Source organism: Haemaphysalis longicornis, unplaced genomic scaffold, assembly GCF_048455015.1.
Source record: "Haemaphysalis longicornis isolate Haplotype H1 unplaced genomic scaffold, Haemaphysalis longicornis Haplotype H1 scaffold_8, whole genome shotgun sequence".
In the NCBI taxonomy this organism is placed as follows: Eukaryota; Metazoa; Arthropoda; class Arachnida; order Ixodida; family Ixodidae; genus Haemaphysalis; species Haemaphysalis longicornis.
In genome coordinates, this window is record NW_027526445.1 from 129,380,890 (window position 1) to 129,403,389 (window position 22,500).

The following is a 22,500-nucleotide window of genomic DNA, read 5'->3' on the forward strand; positions in this document are numbered from 1 at the left end:
CTGACCTGAAACAACACCCCACAGTCATTCCGGGACGTCCCCCCTGCGGGATGAGAAGCTTTCAAACCCGATGGGCCAGATTTCGTCGTATTCATCGCACCGTTATGAAGAACTACTCTCCGCAGAAACCTCAAATGGGGCGGCGGCCTCGTGACGAGAGCGCATTAATCTTGGTGTTCGAGCGTATAGTTGTCGACGCCGTCGTCTTCCCGGTGATTACGGCTGGGGGTGCAGATGCCGGCCCTCGCTGATTCTCTCCGTGGTTCTTGGCCACACGCAGTGGTGGTGTCTGCCTCGCGCGCGCTCTGGGCGCCTAATTGAAGCCGAGGATGGAGCAAATGACTTGGCGTCGGTGCGACGGAGGCGGGTTCAGCGTAGACGCTGGAATGGATCGTTTTAAAGCGAAGCTTTCTGTGTCACTGATGGCGTCCGTAATCAGCCTCAAAATCCCGCTGCAAGTAAGCCGACTTTGTCGTACTATGATGGTGATCATGGGTGATGGAAAAAAACTGTGGTTGATTCCTAAGTCATAGGAATCGGTAAAACACGAAAGTGAAATGTGCAGCGATATCTACAGCTGAGCATGATTTTCGGGTCGGCGGCTGCCTTCCGGGTGTGCTTGCCGAGCGGCGTCCTGCTGGCGGGTCGCTTCGGCAAAGGTGTACTGGCGTCATTTCCGTGACGGATACGATGTCAGTGAAGTCTTGGTGCACCCCTCATTAAAACACTTTCGTGTTAAAATATAAAACCCGAAAACGAACAACCCCAAGTATAACGCTCTCTTTAGTACTAAAGATTGCTTCCCCGCAGGAAGACACTGCGTGCAGGGGTGCACCCTTTACAGGCCGCTTGCTTTGTTTTACTGGCGTCACTTCCGTGACGGATATGACGTATGTGAAATCTTCGTGTATCCGGGAATAAAACACTTTCGTGTTAAAAAGCTATTCCTGTGGTCGGAATGGAACCTGAGTCCCTCCATTTATGGAGCCGACGCTTATTCGAAGCGTCATTCCGACACCGTCGAAGCTTACAGCGGAGCTTTCCATGTCTTACTTATGGCGTCTGTAGTCCACCTCAACCCTCCGCAGGAAAGCCAACTTCCACCTGTAAAGCGTACTCTGCGTCAAATATACTCTTTCACAGGCGAATCCTGCTTTAGGTTTGGCGTATCAACAGCGCAATACCTCTCGAGAAAGCTTCGCGTTCAACCGTCGCTGTTGTTAAACGGAGGGGCGCATCATTTTTTTAGGAAAATCCCGAAACGAACGAAACTTTTTGTGTGTACACGCTATTGTATTACTTTGCTGTGAACTGCTAATTCGAAGCCACCTTTCTCATCGCTCTATTTTTGTTCATAACAATAGCAGCTGGAAAGTTTTAGCGATATGTCTGTCTAGCGTGATATTGTGGTTGTTTTGCAGATAGGCCGAACTGTTTCTACTCTACATCGTCCGAAACGCACGCAATGACATCCCTCGCAAAATTTGCACCCGTTGCTTAACTTTGGAACCGCAAACCGTAGAGTTTCATACTGACATATATTAGAGGGAAATCTGGCGCCACTGTCTAAGGGAGCCGCGCTTCAGCGAGCGTTCCGTCATGTACCGGCCAGGCACGTTCCACTTGTCCTTGGCATGCCTCATGAACAGGCTGAGAAAAGTTGCCTCTGGCTGCACAAAAGCAACAATATTACTGCAGAAGGTTAATCGAATTTGTTTTATTATTATAAAATTAAAGCCGCAGAAAGACGGATTTGTTAGTGATTATTTAGAAGCTTCATGCACGATGAACAAGAAAAAAGATGTTACCCGTTTTTTTTTTTTTTTTTGCCTTTGAGACAAAAGAGAAGACTTGTGGCTAGCCAATCCAAGTAGGCGAGGAACGCCGCTAGATGCAATGGCGGTGCCCACGACGGCCCGCGATTGCAGCGCCACGTTTCCCTCTAGTATATGTTGGTATGAAACTCCGCAGCAAATGGCTTAGGCGCGGCACCTGTGACGCTGGCTACATTTGCGTCGTGTCTGATTGCTCTTGTCGCGACGCCCCAAGCTGCGAGTGGGCCTTAAGGTGGAATTTAGATGCGTTGGGAAACCAAAATAAACCCACGCTCCTCACAGTGCATTGCCACTGCGCGGAAACTATTGTCACGGCGATGGCGATAGCAATGTGGATGTCGGGTCATTCCTGCGAATAAGCTTTCTCTCGTAGACAGGCATATATTATACATTGCGATAAAAGCAGGTCGTCGTAGGTTATAGTTTCCCGTGTTTTTATGTGTAGAAAAGAGGCCAGGCCGCTGCGGCGTAGGGCCTAAGGTTCATGTATACGGTATTTGTCAAACTTTTATATGCCATGCCGAACGTTTGTGGGCCGCAAAAATGTAAAGGCAAGGCTTAAGTTCAAGGGTGGTTGCATTCTTTTAGGACGTTTTGGAAGGAATAGTGCTTTCGCCAGCTTTCTGCATCAAACATTCCAGTTTCACTCCGCCGTGAAAAAGCTTGTATGCTGATTTCTTTGTAGCCTGTGAACTGCCGACATGCCCGACGAACTTTTGACGAAGACTTTACACCTTTTTAGCACCGGTATGTCATTAATGACCGTTTTTTTTTTTTTTGCAGCAGCAGCCGCCTCATCCCAATATGGAACAATTTTAAATGTAAATTGAATATAAAACGCGATATTTTTTTTAATTGCTGCGGGATATTTGTGCCTGCAAAGAAACCTCTAATGGTCAAACAAATGTTTTTATAGCCACCGTTATTTACGGCCCTCCTATCAACGTGAAGCACCAGTAAGGTCTGGATTAATATGGTCATTGCATTTCCTACGACACAGGCACACCAGCGACGAGCCAACCACGCGGCATTAGGCAGCTTTAGGCAATCGGCCGGGGAATGTTTACAGTAGCCTTTGTGTACAAACACAATCTGGGCCTCTTAAGCCGATTTCTTCGTTTGTACCGTCTGTGCGCTTTTATAGACGGCCTAAACAGCACACGCAGAGTTATTTTTGCTGCAGTTTCGTCTTGCAGTAGGAGGCTTTCATTTTATTTTTTTTGTTTGTTGCGAGCTGAGTTTGTCGTTCAGCAATGACCGTATTGCCCGTGGTGCCCGTGGTCGTGGCAGTGTCGGCAAAAACATTTCTTCCGAAATTGGCTGTTTCTGGCGACTTTCCTTGCTTTGCGACGAGCAGCGCACCTTGGGAAACACTTCTTCGGGTTGTTGCAGCTTTTTTTGCCGCTGCTGTTGTTCCTCAACCTTAACTCTATTTTAGAAAGATCGATTCGTACTCTCCTCACCGTTCTCTACGCTGCTCTGGCTCTACGTATCATCCTCCTCCTCCTCACTTCCCCTTTCTTGCCTTCCCGTCCTTCGTGATGTATGGCAGTCGATATTGAGGAAAATACCTGTTCCATGATTGAATTCGTGTCCTACACCGGTACGCCGCCTCCCCGTGTATAGCTGCCCGCCTTCGATTATTGGTCCGTATTTTTTTTTTCTTCGCCGAAATTGATCGCCATCGGCCTGAATCCTCCGTTGGTCCAATTCTATTTCACTCGACGTGCCCGCCTACTTTTCTGCTACTCCTTGTACTTAGTTTTGTTTAGGCGCCGAAATGTAAAAATCCTGTCGTTGCTTGCTCGCCTCTCCTGCACCCGGCAGTTTTCAACCCGACTTGGCGGTTCCAGCTCGAGAAGATGAAGCTTTTCTGTTCCTTCTAATTTATTCAATATTATTCCTCCCTGTTTATCCGCCACTTCCTTGAATTTCATTATCAGAACTCGGGTGTTTGAAAGGTCGTCCTTGGATTCCCTAATTATGAGGGCTATTTTTTCTCGCTGGATATAAAGGCATCGGGCGCTCGCGTAATTTTTTTTCTTCTTCTGTCTTCCCACCTTATGCGCCTCGTGGTGCAAGATTAGGCGTTTCTGCCTCTTTCCAGCTACTTGGTTTTGAGAAAGGCGCGTTGTATAATTTCTCCTTTATACTCATATGGCTTAGCCGTTTTTCAACTTTCTATCCCAACTTTTGCTTAGCTACAGTGTTCCTTCCAATACTCCAGGCTCCCAAGAAATATTCTGCTCTTTCTAACGCATGATTTGCGCTACGGAAATGGTTCTCTGCTTGGAATTGCATTCAGCTTGGGACTGTTGTTGTTTTTTGGGTTCTGTGGGTCCGTTCGCTGAAGCTTGTGTCTTCTTTTTTCCTTTTCTTTTTGCGGAGAAGGTACTGGTAGTTTGGGGCTAACCATCTATAATCGTGTGTCTTGCGCAGAATGAAATTCTGTTGCTGAAACTGTGTTTAATTGAGAAACAACAAGACTTCCGCCTCTTTTCGAGCGTGGTTTTGTTGGCGGGGAAGCCATTGTTGTGCAAATCCGCCAGCAGTCTGCAATATCTGCCTGTTGACTTTGCGCGGAGGTGTCTTATCACTGAAACTCCCGCCTTTTTCTTATATGAATGGGTCGCCGGTAGTTTATTGGCAGTGTTCTTTAATGGTGCGTCCTGCGTTTAAGGAAGTTTTGACGCCAAAACTTCGTTAAATTTCTTTCGAGAAGTACTTCCGCTCGTGCCTGCGGGGAGGCTAGGCAGAAGTTTTTCAGAGAATCCATCGAGTGACTGTAATTTTATTTTATTGCCTTTTTTGCACTGGCGTACTACATGTGTAGCTTGCCGCCTCGTTTCCCGTAATTGAGAATTAACGTTCTTCAAACAGGTGTGTTGGGCGAAGGGAAGTTGTCCGGTGAAACTGCGATTCGCATCAAGAAATAATTTGGCCCCTCTAAAGCGTGCTTTGCCTGTTGGGACCACGTGCTCTGCAGAGAAACCATCATGCGTGTAATTACTTTTTGTTTTGTTTTCCCCCGCTTAGTGGTCGCATCTGTTAAGCTCGCATCTTCTATTTTTGTTCTTTCTTCTGCTGTGGTAGTTTAGTGGCAATAGTTTATAACCGTGGGTTTCGTTGGGGGATGAAAGTGGATGTACGAGGGACGTCTGTAAACAAGCGCTGATTGCTGATCCCTCGAAAATGGGAAGGTGAAGTTTCCAAGCGCCATTTTTATTACACCACCGCCATTTAATATCTTCGGGTGGATTGGGTTTGAAAGTGTTTGTTTATAGTAAATTGAGGGAAACTGGGAGCGATGGGTGGACATCTTAAATAGGCTCTATTAATGTAGGTAAAGTACAATGATTTTTTCTATAGCCCGTTCTTCTGAAACCTGCGCGCTGATTCCTGCTTTTTTATGTTTTCTGTATAGAAAATGAGGACGCTTATCATTACTAACGATAAGCGCCTTCCGTGGTCAGTTTTTCCGCCTTGTCTGAGTGATTTTCGTTGCTGAAACGCAGTCAAGAAGTGAAACCAATTACTTTTGAGCCGGGGTTTGATTTGCAGTTTCCCTCGACGTTCTGTTAGCTTATCTTTGACGTAATCTTTTGACACCTTTCTTCGAACGATGACAGCGAATTATTCTTAAAACACTCGTGAGGGCAAAGCGGTGTCTACGTGGCGCTTTGTATTTTTCTGCTGTGGGAGGTATGTGGTGCGGTAGCCGACAGACTGCCGTATTTTTGCAACGCCAAATTCTGTCGTCCGCCACATTCACATAACGTTTGTCCGTCACACATAGGCCGTACCACACACAGCCAGTCTTCTCTCGCTGCCTCGCACGTAAGACCCGCTAATCGCGTTTTTTTTTTTTCTCGTCTAGATCATGCATTCCAAGTCCAGCCATTATTCCCGCGTACTAACCTGTTTTTCGTCTGGCCACTCTTGCTATTCGTCACTGGAATCAGCTCCCAGGTAACATCGTCACCCTCACTAACCACTACTCGTTCATCAAATGGTTACAATTATTCCACAGTGTATCAATTGTATAAATCCTTTTTCGATATTTGTGTCGTTTTCGATCATGTACATACCATGCTGGAATTCGATAACTTTTTTGTAACACGCTTTCGTCCTGGGAACGTGGGCTTGGGCTCGTCTAGCATGCACTTGATAAACGTCTGACACTTAGCGTGCCTCGCTATATTTAATTCGCAATCCGAAAAGGTTATGGAAACGGAGCGTGGGTACCGGAGGAATACAAGCGCGTGGCCTGTAATATGGTCATGAATCAGATGCAAAAAGTGGCTATAATGGGCACGGTTAAGGATACGGGGAAGTACCTCGATTTGTAACCGTTACGCAGAACGCTCCCACAAAGCACGGTTAATGCAAGTTCGAGCCATCTACCTCTTTTTAGCCGTTCCGTATAACTAGCTCCTGACAGCCACGTTTAAATAAACGCGTTAAGTCTCCGGTTTCGTGGCTGTTGCGAAAGACGCGTTCAAAGCAAGCAGGGTTGGAGTGTAATGGCGCTGCCTCATTTCCTTTAGCTGTTGCGCAAAAAGAAAGCTCGCCGTTCACTAGAACGTTTTTTAATAAGCGGCAAGTACCCGCTTTCTTTTCTGTAGCTACGTACACAAGCTGCACCTTTTGAGACCGTCGGTAGGCTTTTAGCTTTTGTGCTTGTGGCGCAGTATGGTAGCGCTGTGTTTTTATGACACTCGGTTAACGCTATTTTCTTCTGATATTTTCGGAGTTTAGAAAGGTGTACTGGGTAAGCGGCCTATACACAATTTAATTAAAAGTGATGGGGATGAGGGCAAAAAAGGGAATTGGGAAGCATGAAAGCAGGAAAATGTAAAGGAAACGGCAAGAAAAAATGCTGAAGCAAGGAATTAACACGTGGTGAAAATAAAGACTTCGAGCGACAATCTTGTACTCCGGGTAGCTTTCCGATTGTTTGGTTAATTGTTTTTCACCACAGAAGTTCCAAGATCGCTAATCGTCGTAGGGTTTATATATATATATATATATATATATATATATATATATATATATATATATATATATATATATATATATATATATATATATAGATATATATATATATATATATACTGTGTGTATGTAATTCCTGTTTGTAATTGGCATTCAGCCCTGTCGAGTAATCTGTCTGGATTTGGTCGTTAACTGAAAGCGGGTATTAACTGCTAACTAACCGCTGTTTAGGGTGGCGTATAATGTCGACTTAGGTAAACTTTAGATTGGTAAACACAAGCACGGGATGATAACTGCGGGGAAACCACGGATTTTAGGCGGAATGCGGGAGAATATGTTCCCTGCATTAGAATCTCGATCAGTGTGGTAGTAGGAGTGTGAAGCGGTGGTTCTTACCAATTCTTACAAAGTGGTTCTTGCAAAACAAGAGCTCTGTCTCTCTCTTCTAACCAAACAAAATTACTCAATTATTCGGCGTCTTTAGTATTTGTCGCAACCCCTTATGAAACCGTTACCTGCGCGCGACATGGGTGCACTGAGCTATTCCAGCGGCACCTTTGAAGTATTCTTCGTAAAAACACTGCCTTGCGAAATATTTCCCCGTACTCCACGTGTGCTCGGTACCCCAGAAAATTGCTTCCAATACGATTTTTACGAACTTGTTTCTCTAAAACGCTTAACTTAAATTGAAATCCGTTGTTTCGCGGTGGTGAACTCAAGCCGCTAAGGAAAGCGCTTTCGATATCTCTTCGACATGTAATGATTTCTGCATAATGCAAGCGCGGCAACGGCCGGGCTGACCCACTTTCATTTTTTTCTAACTTCTTTTCGTTTGTCGCGTGTACGCTGCAATCGTCCTGTACGTTCACTGTCGTTTATATTTTAGTTTAATTTGGGCGTCTCGTCGTCCCCGTTCGTCGCTTTGTTTCCTCATAGTGCGTCGTCTGTGCCCTCTGTGGCATGTGTAGCCGTTGGTGTTTTAGTTTATTTAGCTATTCTTTCGCTGTAAAATTGTGTGCTTGCCGTGAGAGGGCCGACAGCCGTGTTTGTCACCGCCACCCTGTCCTGTGAAATGAATGTTTCTTCTTGAGTGCAGTGCTTACAACACAATACCCTATACTTCGTCTCTCCGGCATCGCCTTTTTTTCCCTTTTTATTGCTCGTGCAGGCCTCGCACATTTAAAACAAGTAAGGTATCTTGTTTTATCCAGTTCAAGGGATAACCTTTACTGCTCGTCTCCGCATGGATGTTCTGTTTCTTTCGGTCTGCGGCACATAAGGCGCGGTGGGTTTCGCGTTACCGTGGGCTTACAGGCACGTTGAGCATAATATGTTTTTGGTCATGCCTACGATATTGATGTGTTTAGCCCTACTTCATCACAGCGCAAAATGCAACGCAGCTAGGAGAACTGAACACGCCACAGGCAGGTTCTCACCGTTTATTTTAGTGGGCATGGAACGAGGATGTGTACTGTGAAAACACTGCTATCGTTCGGGTTAGTAAAAAAAAAAAATACAAGAATAAATGTGCTGCTTCCAGTGTGCGTCTCTGGCACGTTCGTGAACTTTTTTTCTAACCCTGGGGCACCCCAGTGCTTTCTCAGTTTACGTATACGAACTAGCACACACCCGCCTTTGTGGTTCAGTGGCTATGACGTTGTGCTGCTGAGCACAAGGACGCGGGTTCGATTCCAGGCCGTGGCGGCCGCTTTTCTAATGGAGGCGGAAAGCAAAAACGCCCGTGTGGACGAGATTTCGACGCACGTTAAAGATCCCCAGGTAGTCAGAATTAATCCGAAGTCCTCCACTGCGACGCGCCTCATCGCCTGCGTTGTGTCGGCGCGTTAAAAAACCATCAATCTATCAATCAAATAGCACACGAGCAGGCTGTCGTAGACGTATACCCTTCAGGAAACAGATTGCAAATGGTAAGTCGAAACAAAGGAAAATATGTACAGCTTATCTGCGTGTTCGGACCAGTCAGCCTATACCAGATCAGAACTGAGACGTTGTTAGAATAAGGCTCGTACAAACGAACATCAAATGGCTCACTTTGGCGTGACATCGATTTTCGAGGTAGAATTACTGAAGTTGAGCTTGTGCGTCGTCATTCTGCTGCGGTGAAGACAGATAACCAATCTAATTAACTCTCAACCTTTCGCGCTATTGAAATAAACGGAGTGGGCTGTTACAGAACCGGTTCGTTGATCAGAACCGGCTCGATCAAAGCACGCATGTATGTGCCTCTTACGAGGCATGCTAATATTTCTGGCGAAGTCTGGCAAATGAGAAAGAAATAAAGCTGAACAGCTGAGCCCGTGTTGTTCTTTTCGCAACTCGTCCGAACAGTGTTAATATTATCGCCGTCCTTTTTCGTACCTTTTCTTCCAGCTTTAAAAAAAAAATACTGTGAAATCTTGGCGCAGGGAAAAAAAAAACTACTTCGGCAATAATCTTCAGAACATCTCATGTTCGCGTTGGGAAATCACCCCAAAATGCGGGGTATTACATGTAACCTGGTTGCAGGTGACGTATATTACGCAAGAGTTCTGAAAATGCGAAGTGTTTTAACCAGTGTCGGATCTTATGTGCTGTGTGTGCGCTCGATGTCGTAACGGCCACGAGGTCCTCCTGACATTCTTCTTCTCTTCTTTTTCATGTCTTGCAGGTGAGTGCTTTTCTTCGGGTCTTCAACGGCGCATCGTATGATCGCTGCCGGCGCGCATAAGACCTCTCAGGTAAAACTTGACAGGGGCACGTTGTAGAAGCAACGCGAAGACTCGGAGGATGTTGCTTGATGTAATGTTATTCCCTGTAGCGAATAGCGATGTCGACATTTTTCGGGTCTGTTAATCATCTCTTTCGTGTTTTTGCAGGTTTTTTTTTTTGTTGTTTTAAGGGGCGGCGTCCTTTCGGAGGTCAATTTCTTTACGCTGATTTCATCTCAGCCGGCGGGGGTTGATCCGTAGCGCTCAGAGGCTATGCTACTTTGTACATGACATTCGCACTTTAAATTACTCTCACAGCATTCACGGACATCGGTCCGTGTAACTGTTTGTGGAAGTAGAAATGCGCGCAGACCGTTTAAATGCCTGCGTACATTTTGCGAGGGTTGCCACTTTTTGTTGTTATCTGTTTTTTTTATTTACTAGTTTGTGTATTTGTTTATTTTACTATGCGCACTCGCCGCCCGAAGACGAGGTAGACAATAGCTTATGCTCAAGGAAAGAGCGCTTGTTTTATTGTTGACGCACTGGCACGGAAAGAGTAGGAGATTTGATTCGAGCGTTTAAAGATAAGTTAGTAGGAAATGTTTAAACTAGTGTCTTTATTACAAATCTTTCTCATTTCAATCACCATTGTCATGGCGCTCTTTGCTTTTGTCGGCGCTAAGCTATTAAACCTGAAATCATCATCATCATCGTCGTCGTCGTCATCATGATGATCATCATCATCATCGGAAACTGAGAAGCCATATTCAAACCACCAGTAACCTGTATAGTTTAAGTGAATAGGCGCAGAAGAAACATTTCAACAGATATGCCACAACGCTCAAATAGCTCTGGTACAAATATCATAATGTGCGTATGACGAGTGCAATCGTGAGCTAAATGAATACCAAGATAACGATAGGAGGAAACCGTGATTAAAGGGACGGAGGCGGGCTAGTTGGTGCAGGATTCATGAGACTTAAATCTTAAACCTAAAGGCAACAGTGCTCATGGATTTGTTATTGAGAACGCTGGTGAACTTCACAAAATTTTGTTTGGAAGACTTAAAACTTTCCTTACTTTGCACTTGTGTTAAGCGTCTTCAACCAAGAAGTACACCGGAAAGAAATTTCGATACCGTCGGGCTGTCTGTAGTACAGACGGATCCAAGTCATTCGTTAATAAGCAGCATAGGCGCAATCATGGGCAAGCAGTTGAATAGAAGTGATTTTTCTTTGTGGGTCGTAAATATAAACAGCGAATAATAGAAGACCCAACAACGACCCTTGCGGCACCCCCGGGGTTAGTATACTGTATTGGGCGAGTCTTGAATCTTAACAGGAACGTGTTGGGAACGTTTAGAGAGAAAACCCTCTATCCAGTGTAGAACATTTTTGTGAATATGAAATGACTAAGCGTATACGAATGAGTAAGTTATGCCGAACTGTGTCAAAGGTTATTACGAAGTCTAGAAACCCCATGGGCAGTTATGTTGTTTTTATGGATAGCTTTAGAAAGGCATTTCTCGCATTATGATTACTACAACCGTGTTTATAGTTAAAAAATGAAATATTTTGAAGAAGACGGACATGATTGGATTACAATAATAATTATATACTTGATTGTCAACAAGTACATGCTTCATAATACGATCGGTTAATAAATAAGATGGGATTGTTGTTATTTGCTTCATGCGCGGGAACTACCTTAACCACTGAATTTCGGTCATGTGGCAAGTGGAGCACAGTATAAACACCGTGAAATGATAGCTGCAAAACTGCGTGCAATTCCTTGGCGAAATTTAGAGAAGCAACGCCGACAAAGGGTTTGTTATCGGTAACATTCAAAATCTCATTAATAAAGGACAGAAGCCGTGTTTCGGATAAAAACACTTTTCCACTAGCATTTTAATAGCTGAAAAGAGATGAATTGCTGTTGCCGAAACGGACAAGGTTGCAATAAATATATTCTTCGTTGCTTAATACGGCATTCTGGTTAATGATTTCGGTCGATAAGTAAGGGGAGATTAGTGCTACCGGTTTTATGCACTTTCCAGTCATGTAGCGAAGTGGAACGCTGGGGAAACTGAATATATTGTAGCAGGAATTACGGTCGACTAAATAACTGCATGTGGTTTTAAAAACTTACAAATAATATCATGAATGCTTGCGGATAAAGTTACTTCTGAATTTTCGATGCGGCGGCTCACAGGGGCTGTGTCGAGAGTGACGAAACCAGTCGCGGGAAAGTGGTAGTTGGGGATTACCGGTTGGAAGCCGGCGGCCAGTGAGGAAGCAAAAACATCGCTTGGAATCTCGCAGCAAAGTTCTCGGTTACATCAGCTTAAAACCGTGTTTTACGCGTAAATTATTATTTTTGTACAACGCGGCGTGCTGAAACTGCGTCCGAGAGTATACGAACGTACGCGTTTCCAAGGTCGGCGGTGGTGCTCGTTTGACCCAAATGGTAGTTCGACCCAATGCCGTTGAAAAAAAACGTCGTGTAGTCATTTAAGTTGGCTATTACAGCTGCGAGCTTCCGGCAGCAGCTGTAATGGTCATTCGCCAGTCTACTTGAGCGGGTGTGTTTCTGTGCCTATATTAATATTTAACGTGTGCTGACGTTAATGCTGTGCTTAATTACGCGCAACGAAACGTCTAACTCTCATTGTTCACTGAGGTGCATATAGAAAATGTCGATGTTTTCTCATTCTAAGGCCGCAACACATTCTCTACGCCCACTTTTAGTCAGCCCATGTTGCAAGCAGCGGATCGTAGCCGAGTTTTTGCCATTGGCCACGTTCGAGAATTTTGTCTTTCACGTTGTTAGGAAGGCAGCGTGATGTATTTAAATGTTTCTGCCTTGGCTATTGCGTCCTTGTATGTCGAAGTCACATTCCTTTTATGCATTCCTATACGCGTTCCTCGGAATGTTGTCCCTCAAGTGTCGGATACCTTGCTGCCTTGGAGGTGTTACCCGGCCGCGGAAAACCGCTGCAATTCTTTTACGGCGGCTACTCTGAAAAGTAGCGCATCATTATTTACCGTCTCAAATGTCCAGTAAGCACGCAGGTGTTCACGCAGACGTAAGCCGCAGTTTGATTTTTTTTTTCGTTTAACGCTGGCATGGGGGTGAATTCCGTTCTTTCTGGGCACGCCCAGTGGCAGCAATGCTGCGCGATGCGTACAGGTGCCCCCAAAAGTAAACCGGGCACGGGTTTGAATTTTGAGGTGATTTCTCCCCCATGTGCCTATAGCCAGTCACCTATAAGTGACTTTTCAAGAAAGTCATTCTAAAATAAAATCGGGCCGCACGTATTCTATTTATGCTGGCAGCCGTATAAAATATAAATAATTTGAATTTCACGAAGCCGTGCTCCGGCTAATCTTTGGGGCACCTGTACACAGAATCCTTGATTGATTGATTATGGGGGTTTAACGCGCCGACGCTTTACAGGCGATGAGGCGCGCCGTAGTGGAGGGCTCCGGATTAATTTTGACCACCGGGGGTTCTTTAACGTGCGTCAGAATCTCGAACTCACGGGCGTCTTTGCTTTTCGCCTCCATCAGAAAAGTGGCCGCCGCGGCCCGGTACACAGAATCCTATAGGATCCCATGTTGCATACGACCGACTTCATCCGAAAGGCCACACACTAGCGCTCATTTGCTGAAATCGTTACTTGAGTGATTCAATCAACAGATGCTTTACATCCTTCGGGCAACCGGCGCATGGATGTGCGGGATGGCTATTGTTTTTATTTGGCTGTTATCAGTAGACGGGGTATTTTTATTTTGCAGGCTTACCACAAATGGAACGTAGCTATTGATTGCTCCTAAATTTATGAAATGAACATACAAGGGATGCACATGATCAGATTTCTCCAATACTGAAGCTGCGTCCGATGCTCGCTGGTAAATTCTGGCCCTTAAGTCGGGCCTTCTCGAGAACCGTTTAGTCGAGGCTATTAACCGCGGAACGCCACTCGTAACACGTGTGAGATTATTCCCTCATACCAGTCATGCTGGGGCAGAGTTGGTCATAATGGCCGAATACACTTCCTTTGGGAAATATATCGCTTTGCACTACCTGAATGCGTCGTCCAATGTTTGGTTAGAGCGTTTGTATTGCCGGAGGGCATAGATGAGAGGGTGATGATGATGATGATGATGATGAGGAACGGCGATTAGATGAACATGAAAAGGCTCTCTTCACGGGTTAAGTCTAGAAAGCAACGATGATGAGGCCCCTGTGCTCATGCGGTGTAAGCTGATGCGTCGTCTACGCAGTGGCCCGTCGCCGCAGGATGTCGCGCCATTGCAGAGACTCAGCAACACTACTGATAAGCTCAGCAACATTTCCGATAAACGCCGCCCCTCTTTCTTTCGCGTATCGAAGCACTGCAAAAACAATAGTTATCTCAAGCACTGAGCAGCACTGCGTGATCTGCTCGTCGCAGCAGATGCGCCTTCCGTTTCTGCTTTGCTTTTGTGGCTTTCTCTTTAAAGTGGCTGCCGATTTCCTTCATTGCTTCAACTGAAGGAAAGTAAGCCAATAGCCTCCACACCGCTGTAATAGCGTAACTCCAGCGGTCGAAGAACGGCAAGACCGGGAAAGAGTGAAAAATCTTTTGAGCAAGTTTCTAAGTTATCTGATGAGCATAGTGTTGTAATTTTCGGCTGAGATACACCAAAGTACTGGAAGTGTTGGTTGAAACGTTCTGCGAGCATTTAAGGTTTCGGGACAGGGTGTTTCAGGGTCTCTTTAAACTTAGTGGCAACATTTAGTGACAAAGGGGGCCCTCGCTAATTCAACTCGCGCTGTCCGTCTTGTCGTCGTCTTTGTACCGCTTACAAAGCCTCTAACAGCAGCAGCATTTTTTGCCTTATTGATTTCTTTTTTGAAGTGGCCTTTGGCTCATTTCTGACGTGATCGCACAGCTCCAACTTATCGCGTCCTGTCAGCGTCACGTCGAAACCTTTGTAAAGACGGTCGTTTTTATTGGTCTACTTAAACCCAGAAGTTTCGGTCTGTCTGTCTGTCTCTCGATTCAGCTTTTCTTCCAAAAGTTAAAAGATTCACTGAACAAGTAGTTTATCCACGTAAAACATTTCTGAAATACTAAATTTGGTACCAGACTTGATACTTGTCCATACTTGTCATACTTCACCAACCTTACGGGCCGGCACTGATGCAGAGGGCAACATACAGTGTTTTAGTTTAGGTCTTCACTAAAGCACTCATTTATCTCTCTCACACACATACTTTTCAATATTTTTAGTAAAAAAGGTAACATTAGGCATATCTGAGGCAAAACATCGATTCATAACTGGTACTAGGCAGTGTTCCTTTAATGGAAGAAAAAAATGTGCGCTTGATATTTGCGCTTGCAAGTAAGAAATACGTGTTAAAGACAATAATTGACCCCAAAATATAAAAAAAGCTCGCGCCGTGCCTAGTCCTCGGGGCGGCGTTCCAAGTTCAACCGTTACGAAAGGTTCCAATAGATGGCGCACGAGCTGTGCGAATGCGGTAAAAGTACATTGAGTTCAGTTGAGTTGAGTTGAGTTTATTGTAACCGATAACAAAGGTACAGTGCATGGTGATTGATAATACAAAAAGAGGTCCCGAAGTGTGGCACTGCGGTGGGACCTCTTGACTTGCCCAAAACCGCTACCCTTGCTCATGGTTGGAGGAAGCGGGACTGGGGGTGAGGAGCCTGGCAGGTGGACGGTGAAGAGAAGAAAGAGAGGCATTTACGTGACAGGGGCGGCAGCCAAGGGCGCAGCCAGGGGTGGGGGGTGGTTTGGTGTAAAAACAACTGCCGAAATTTTCTAAAAGGCGCGTCTCACCCCCTCAGGCTTTCTTCCCGCACACGCTTTTTACCCACTTCAATAAATTTAAATGTAAAAAAGTGAATGATGATGATAAATTCTCTTATTAGGAAGGGGAGGACCGAAGGTCGCTGGTGGGGGAAGAGGGAGAATAGGGATGTAGATAGACGCCCACTAAATCAGGCTCGCCAGGCCACTGGCAACGCCGAACTGGGCTAAGGTCACCAGGTGTTGAGGGTGTTCAAGGATGTCCCTATGTAATGCTTCTATATCTGAATTTTGAAAAACACTATGGTTCAGTCTATGAATATCAAAAGCGGAGCAGTGAAGAACCTTTCTCGTTTTTTTTCTGTTTCTGGTTACGCCACTGGCGGCAGTAAACTATAGTCTATCGAGGACATCTGCAGCGAAGTGAGCAGATATTCGCGCAATATTCTTTTTTTTTTTTTGTTCCGAAATATTTGTTGTTTTTCTGTACGAGTGACGCGACGTTTATTGCAGTTGTTCGTCCCACAAGCCGGCAGCAGCATTTTTCTGTTCCCTTAGCAGCAACGCCTAATGCTCCGGTTTCCTCTCTCCGCTTGTTTTCTTGTTACTTACACGGCTTTAGGCGGTAGTCCTAGCACGGTACGGTTTCCTCGCTTCGCGACGTGATTGCCCCCTCACTGGCGTTTCTATCACTAAGCGCATCCCAAAGCGAAGCGCTCGTCAGTATCGCGTAAATCCGTGGCTCACCGTGTGGCTTTCCCCCTCTTTTTACGCCATTGAAACGAAGCTTCGTTCTACGTCGGGATCGCCAACTGCATCGTATTTCTGTTCCGACACGTTCGATTCTTTTTTCTTTTGCTTGAGTGAATCTCCGCTCGGTTCCGCGCGACATGACCAAGCGCAAAAAACAAAACAAAGCAAAAAAAGTCCCCCCCCCCCCAATCTTTGTTTTTTTTTATTTTGTAGAAACGACGGAGAATTGATATCGCGTTTTTATAGCAGCCTGCGCGTTTCGCGATGGTTTTCTTCTTTGACACTTTCTGTAATATTTTCCCGTTTGCGCCAGCCGCCACGCAGCCCGCGGAACGCTCGATGCGGCGGAATGTGAAGAGTAAAACTGGCGACCTACGTCATGTTGTCTTGATCGGAGTCGAACGACAAGTGGATATGATTTCAAAGAAGGGGGGGGGGGGGGGGGAGTTGATTTGGCCTTAAAAAGCATGACGGACTTGCGTGGGCGAACCGCGTGTGGGCGTTTGAACTTTTGCGCAGATTTGTAGTTAGGGAGCTGTGCAGCTTGGTTAAACTCTGGTCATACAGGTGTTGAACTGATTCTGAAGTGAAGCGTTGCTGGCCCTACTACTATTGAGTAGAAGGCTGGGCACAGGCGAAGAACAATAATTCTTAAAATTACTACCAGAACTGCAACCGTACTAGATATAATAGTCCGAGACTCGCTACAAGCCGGCCGTAATTATCAAACAGGCATGAGCAGCCGCGTCGGACGAGTATTTATGTCGCCAGCGGCTACAAGTCATGTCTGCGGCTACAAGGGAAACGAAGCGGCGCATGCCACAGCGCGCGGACACACCCCGCCGGGCACTCCTTGCCACTGCCTTTCCCGTCCCAGAAACTCTGAACGCAGAAGCGATACCCAACAGATATCGCGATTTTCTCAAACACTACCGGAAAGAACGCAAGCAATGCCCGGCACCCCAGCCCGAGCTCGACATGGGGACAGTGCACCACCTCACGCCGCCTGCAGCCCGAGCTCTACCAGAGCGAACGCGGATACTGACATTGAGGACCGAAAACCCTACGACACATGGCGCCGGACTGCCCCAACACGCTACGGCCAACTCCCTAGCCCCTATCATCCCCTTTACCACCCTGGCAGGCCCTGCTGTCCAACCCTATGCTTTGGTTGATTGATTGTAGGGTTTAACGCGCAGACGTAACGCGGGCGATGAGGCGCGGCGTTGCGGAAGGCTCCATATTAATTTTGACCACCTGGGGATCTTTAACGTGCGCCGAAATCTCAAACACGCGGCCGTTTTTGCTTTTCCCCTCCATCAGAAAAGCGGCCGCTGCGGCCGGGAATCGAACCCGCGTCCTCGTGCTCAGCAGCGCAGCGCCTTAGCCACTGAGCCGCCGCGGTGGGTCAACCCTATTTTGAATGACCAGCTCTGCATAAGTACCAGGGTGGTATTGGGTGCCGACGACCATGGCTTCTCGCATGAGGAAGCCGACCAGGATTGCAACAGTCATTTTAAATAAACGATTATTCAATCAACCAGTCAAAAATAGCGCGCGGTACACGGATTTTTCCCGCCATTCGATGTAGACGACGCCGGTTTTTTACGCCCCATGAAACATCTAATGCCTCGGATTAAAAAAAAAAAAAAAAAAGGGCACGCGAGAGCGAGCGTGGGATCAGGTCCGAAATAAATATTCGGAAACCGAACTTTTGACGACCCTTCACATAACCTAAACGCTCAGCGCGTCTCCGCGAGAGCGAGCGTGCGTGGCTGACTTGCCATCTGGCGGCGCACCAGCTCCAACTCATCAGGCCGCGTCTTCACTCATGCTCGACGTGATCTCGCAACCGACTGCTCCAGCCTCGTCTAAGAGGAAGGAGTCGCATCCGGTCGTTACTCCACTACTCCGCGTTGTGCGTCGTCACGTCGTCGCCTCGAGCAGCCGTCGAAATCGTCGTCGTCGTCTTCGCCGGCGTACACAAGCGATCAAAGTTCGCCTCTGTTCAGTTCATCGAGTTCTCTCGCGCGCGAAGGGAGCGGCGACGAACGGCGTTAAAGCGCGTCGTAGCGTGTATCGTGTAATGTCTTGGCGGGGAAGAAGCTGCGCGGGAGAAGGGCGGGCTGCCGCCGAGACGACGGCGATCAAGGAAAGTTTTCTTCTGCGAGAAAGTTTTGACAAATACGAGGGATTCGCTTGGGCGAAGCGGCAACTCGGACGCCTCGTGGCAAACAACAAACACCCAGCGGGCGGCGGCGGCGGGAAGAGGGGCGATGACAAATTGATAAGAACGGCATCATAAAGCGGGAACTTTTGAATTTGTCCACTGGGTTTTGGTGCGCGTTTCTTTTTTTGGTTCACCCGTGTGCATGCTTGCTTGCGTGCTGTAGCGATGAAAAGCCAAAGTGTGGAGAGAAAGTAAAAAAGAGGGGGGAAACGAAATGTATTTTGTTGCCGTATTGAGCTTTGAAAGCGAAGCCAGAGAGAGAGAGAGAGAGAGACCGAAATAAAAAAATGAAGCGGCTTCATTGAACGATTTTTTTCCCTCTAGTGGCACAAAAATGCGGAGGTTAAAAACAGAAAGTGAATGAGAGGATGGCAGCGTATTGAAAATGGATGACTCCGAAAGTGTACTTTTACTGTGCATAAATTCGTATGTATATTTCTTTCCCTCGTTTGTTGTGAATTCGATGTACGCCGGTTTACGGAAAGGCGCCCTTCGTAAAAGCGGGGCAGACAAAAAAAAAAGGAAAAGTGAAAAAAAAAAAGACTGCCTTTTCGTCGGATGAGAGGCAAACGAAGCGCGAAGCCATTATTTTATCCAGGAGCCCTTCGCGGGCCGGTTCCGTAGTTCCGGCTTTGCCTTGGCTTGACTTGGCTTGGCTTAGCTGGCTTTCGCCTCTCGCCGAGTTGCTTCTCCTTCTCTAACATTTCCCCATTCTCGGGTCGTTGTATTAGTATCATTATTGCTCTTCGCACCTAAAATATATACATTTTCCCGCCTTAGCGCGCGTCCTAGTTTCTCTCGTGTTAGGCGGGGCGCGATGACGCGTGGTTTGACTTTCCCGCACTAGCTTCTTCGGTGCCTGCTCTTCCGTACCCATGAATTTCCCGGGAACCGCACGTCTTTCTGCTTTCTGACTCCTCATGCTCTAAGAACTCCGTGGCTCTTCGTCCGCTCCTAAACTTGCGGTGGCTCTCTTTTGCGTTCTTTGCTTCCTTTTTGTCGTGTCGAATTATCTTTTGTCGCGTCGAGTTGACGTTATGTAGAAACGAAGTTTCGGTGTTCTCGTTTTCATTTTTTGTACGCGTTCGTGGCCTTGCCTTCGGCTGCTAGCCACGTTCGCACTTGCGTGGGGGACTCCCTTGCAATGCATGCAGCTGCTGTATACTAAAGTGGATTGGTTGTCGGATCCATTTTGTTCGCATGATTGAACGCGCGCGTCGTCCTGATTCTCTTCTTTATTTAACGGATGATGAAGTGATGGGAGAGTCGTGTGTGACGCGATATTTCTTGCTCCAGCGGGGGTGCGTTAAAGAAAAAAACGCACAACTAAAGTGGGGATGAGTTGGCTCACTGCCGGTACTTTTTAGAAAGATAGTGAGTTTGTAGAGGACACAGTGAAGGCGCAACTGTCGTGGTAAAACTAGGCTGTGGGCAGGTACTCGACGTTTCGACATTTATTTTTTTTAACACGAAAGTGTGTTATGCCTGGATACACCAAGGTTTCACTGACGTCATATCCGTCACGGAAATGATGCCAGTACAACGAAGCAAGCGGCCTGTAAAGGCTGCACCCCTGCATACAGGCCCTCTTGCGGGGAAGCAGCGTTTAGTAATAAAGAGTACGTTATACTTAGGGTTGTTTGTTTTCGAGTTCTGTATTTTAATACGAAAGTATTTTATTCCGGGATACACCAAGATTTCACAGACGTCATATCCGTCGCGGAAATCACGCCAGTACACCTTTGCCGAAGCGAGCCGCCAGCAGGACGTCGCTCGCCAAACACACCCACAAGACGGCCACCGTCCCGCAAATCATGTCCATTTCGCTGCAGATTTCGTTGCACATTTCAGTTTCGTATGTTACCGATTCCTGTGACAGAGCAATCAACCATATTACTGCAACACACTGTGGAACACGTCCAATTATTCTCAACGGAACACAGATCGTTTACAGAATGTGGTTCCCGTCCTCTATGATATATATGCAGTAAATCCTCGTTATAGCAAAATCGCTTTATTCGAATTTTTCCACAGTCTCAAACGGGTTCTTTGAGCCCTGCGATTGTTTTTCCTTTCCGTCTCAAAGCCCTAGCTGGGTCGCCGCGGTGCTGCAAATTCACGGTGGCAGTGCCCAGCTGAACAGTGTCCTTCTTTTTTCCCTTATTTTTGAACGTTCCCCCGGGGCTGTCACAGGGCTGACATAGCCAGCTTCTGAAAGCGTCCTTCCCGATTTCGTCTACGTCGTCTATCCCTCTTGCTTTCTCGTATAAGTCCCGCCAGCGGGCACTCTCGCGCAAGTAACTCGTGCTCGCATTAAAAGCAAAGCGCGGAACTGCACAGCGAAAGGCGTTTTACCGTGCGACACTTGACTATACCTAGGAATACGCGCAGCCGCTTTCCACCCCTAGTCGTCGCTCCCGCCTCTTACACAGTGACGTCTCGCGCAAGCCGGATTGGATTGGCTTGGCCTGGCGCCGTGTATGCGCACTTGGACGACCTACGAGGCACTCGAGGACGCAAGCGCACGGTCCGGCCCACCCTCTAACGCAGCACAAACAACTCTCAGTGCGTCCACTCAGGCTGCCGCTTCGCACGCCCTTCTCGTATACGTGCTTCTCGAGAAAGAATAGGAGCTGGCGCGCCGCTTTCTTTTCCCAAATGCAAGAAACGTGTCAGGCGCCGTTCTAGAGCTTCCCAGCGGGCTACGTGTTGTTCCCCCTCCCCCTTCCCCTCTCTTTTTTGGTGTTTCCGGATCGCTTCTCACGGGTATTGCGCGTAGAGTGAGGCTGCTGGTGTTTCGTTTGCTGGAGTTCCTTCATTTTCAGGCTGCCTGCCTGCCTGCGTCTCAACGCCTTCCCTTCACCCCCCTCTATTTCCAAGCGAACGGTTCCACCGCCGAAATTGGCGCCTATAGTTGTGTGTTCTCGAGACACTGAGAAATAGGTGTGGAGAATGTCCTTCGCATGTTTTTGTCCCCTTAATGGTTTGATTTATTTTGTTTCTCCCGTTATCGCCGGCGGTACGACGGAGTTCAACTTTATTTCTCTCGTACGATTTTTTTTTTTCACTTTGTGACCGGACTTCCGTGTTCCCAAAGTGTTTTAATTTTATTTATTTCTCGTTGTCGACCGGCTGCCTACGGAGTTCGGGTTTCCTTGGTATTTCGTTTACTGGTGACATCGCTTCTGTGGAACTTCCGGCGTTATAACGGCAGCAGCGGCCGCTTTTGTCGGCGCTGTTGTGTCGGCGTCTGTGCCGTTGTTCCCCGTTCTATAGTAGGTCAATATCGATGGGTACACCCCCCCCCCCTTTTTTTTTTTTCTCGTAGGAGTCGCAGTGCGAAGCGTATACTTCTGAGAGATATATATATATACTTTCTTCAAGCCACTCTTTCAGGGCTCTCGTGTCCCTGTACAGCGCCTATAACTTTAATCTTCACTGTGTTTTTTTTTTTTTTGTTTTGCCTATTACGTTTCTTCTGGCTGGCATTCAGTCTTTGTGGTAGAGTGCGTCGCTTAGCTTGGTCGAGGTTTCTTTCCGTGACGTACCCGGCACACGTCGTCCTTGGGCGTCCGAAAGTAATGGGTATTTACGAGAGCTGTGGGTTGAATCTGGGGCAGTGTAATATATATTTTCCATTTATCTGGGCTTCAAAGTGGCCTCTTTTGTGTGTGTGGAAGCCTTAAGGTTTGTGTTTGCGTGGGTGTGTAGGTGCGCGCAAGAGCTTTGCTGAGACGTCCTCGACAGGAAATCTGTCTCTCCTGGCAGTCTACGCTCGCAGCCTTTGCGCATATGCGTGCATTTCTTTTTTTTTTTTTTCGGGCACCTCGTTTCGCATTAGTAATGAGTATAAAGTGGTCCGCAGTCTTCGCCGGCATTGGCGAGGTAGACGAGTGCGCGTGGCGATGCTGGCGAGGTATACCTGAGAGGTGCTTGCGCAAAAGCAGAACTCTAAAAGAAGCCTCTTCAAAATTTATTACCGCATTTTAGTGTAGCACTTGTGATCTGGCTTTTGAGCAGGCACAGTTAATAAATACGATAGTCTTTCTTGGGCTACTTAAACGAGAAAATTTTGCTGTCTGTCCGTCCGTCCGTTCGTGAGTGCTTGTGTGCGTATGTGTGCGTGCGCACGTTTTTCCACAGCCTGAATTGCGAGA

The 22,500-nt window shown here is 46.9% G+C and overlaps 2 protein-coding genes across 5 annotated transcripts in view; one reads left to right on the forward strand and one right to left on the reverse strand.

Moving 5' to 3' along the window:
* LOC144149486 (uncharacterized) overlaps positions 1-22,500 on the forward strand; it is a 589,882-nt gene that overhangs the window by 253,915 nt on the left and 313,467 nt on the right. The window lies entirely within an intron of this gene.
* LOC144149488 (XK-related protein 6-like) overlaps positions 1-22,500 on the reverse strand; it is a 281,464-nt gene that overhangs the window by 95,128 nt on the left and 163,836 nt on the right. The gene's annotated exons all lie outside the window — the stretch shown is intronic.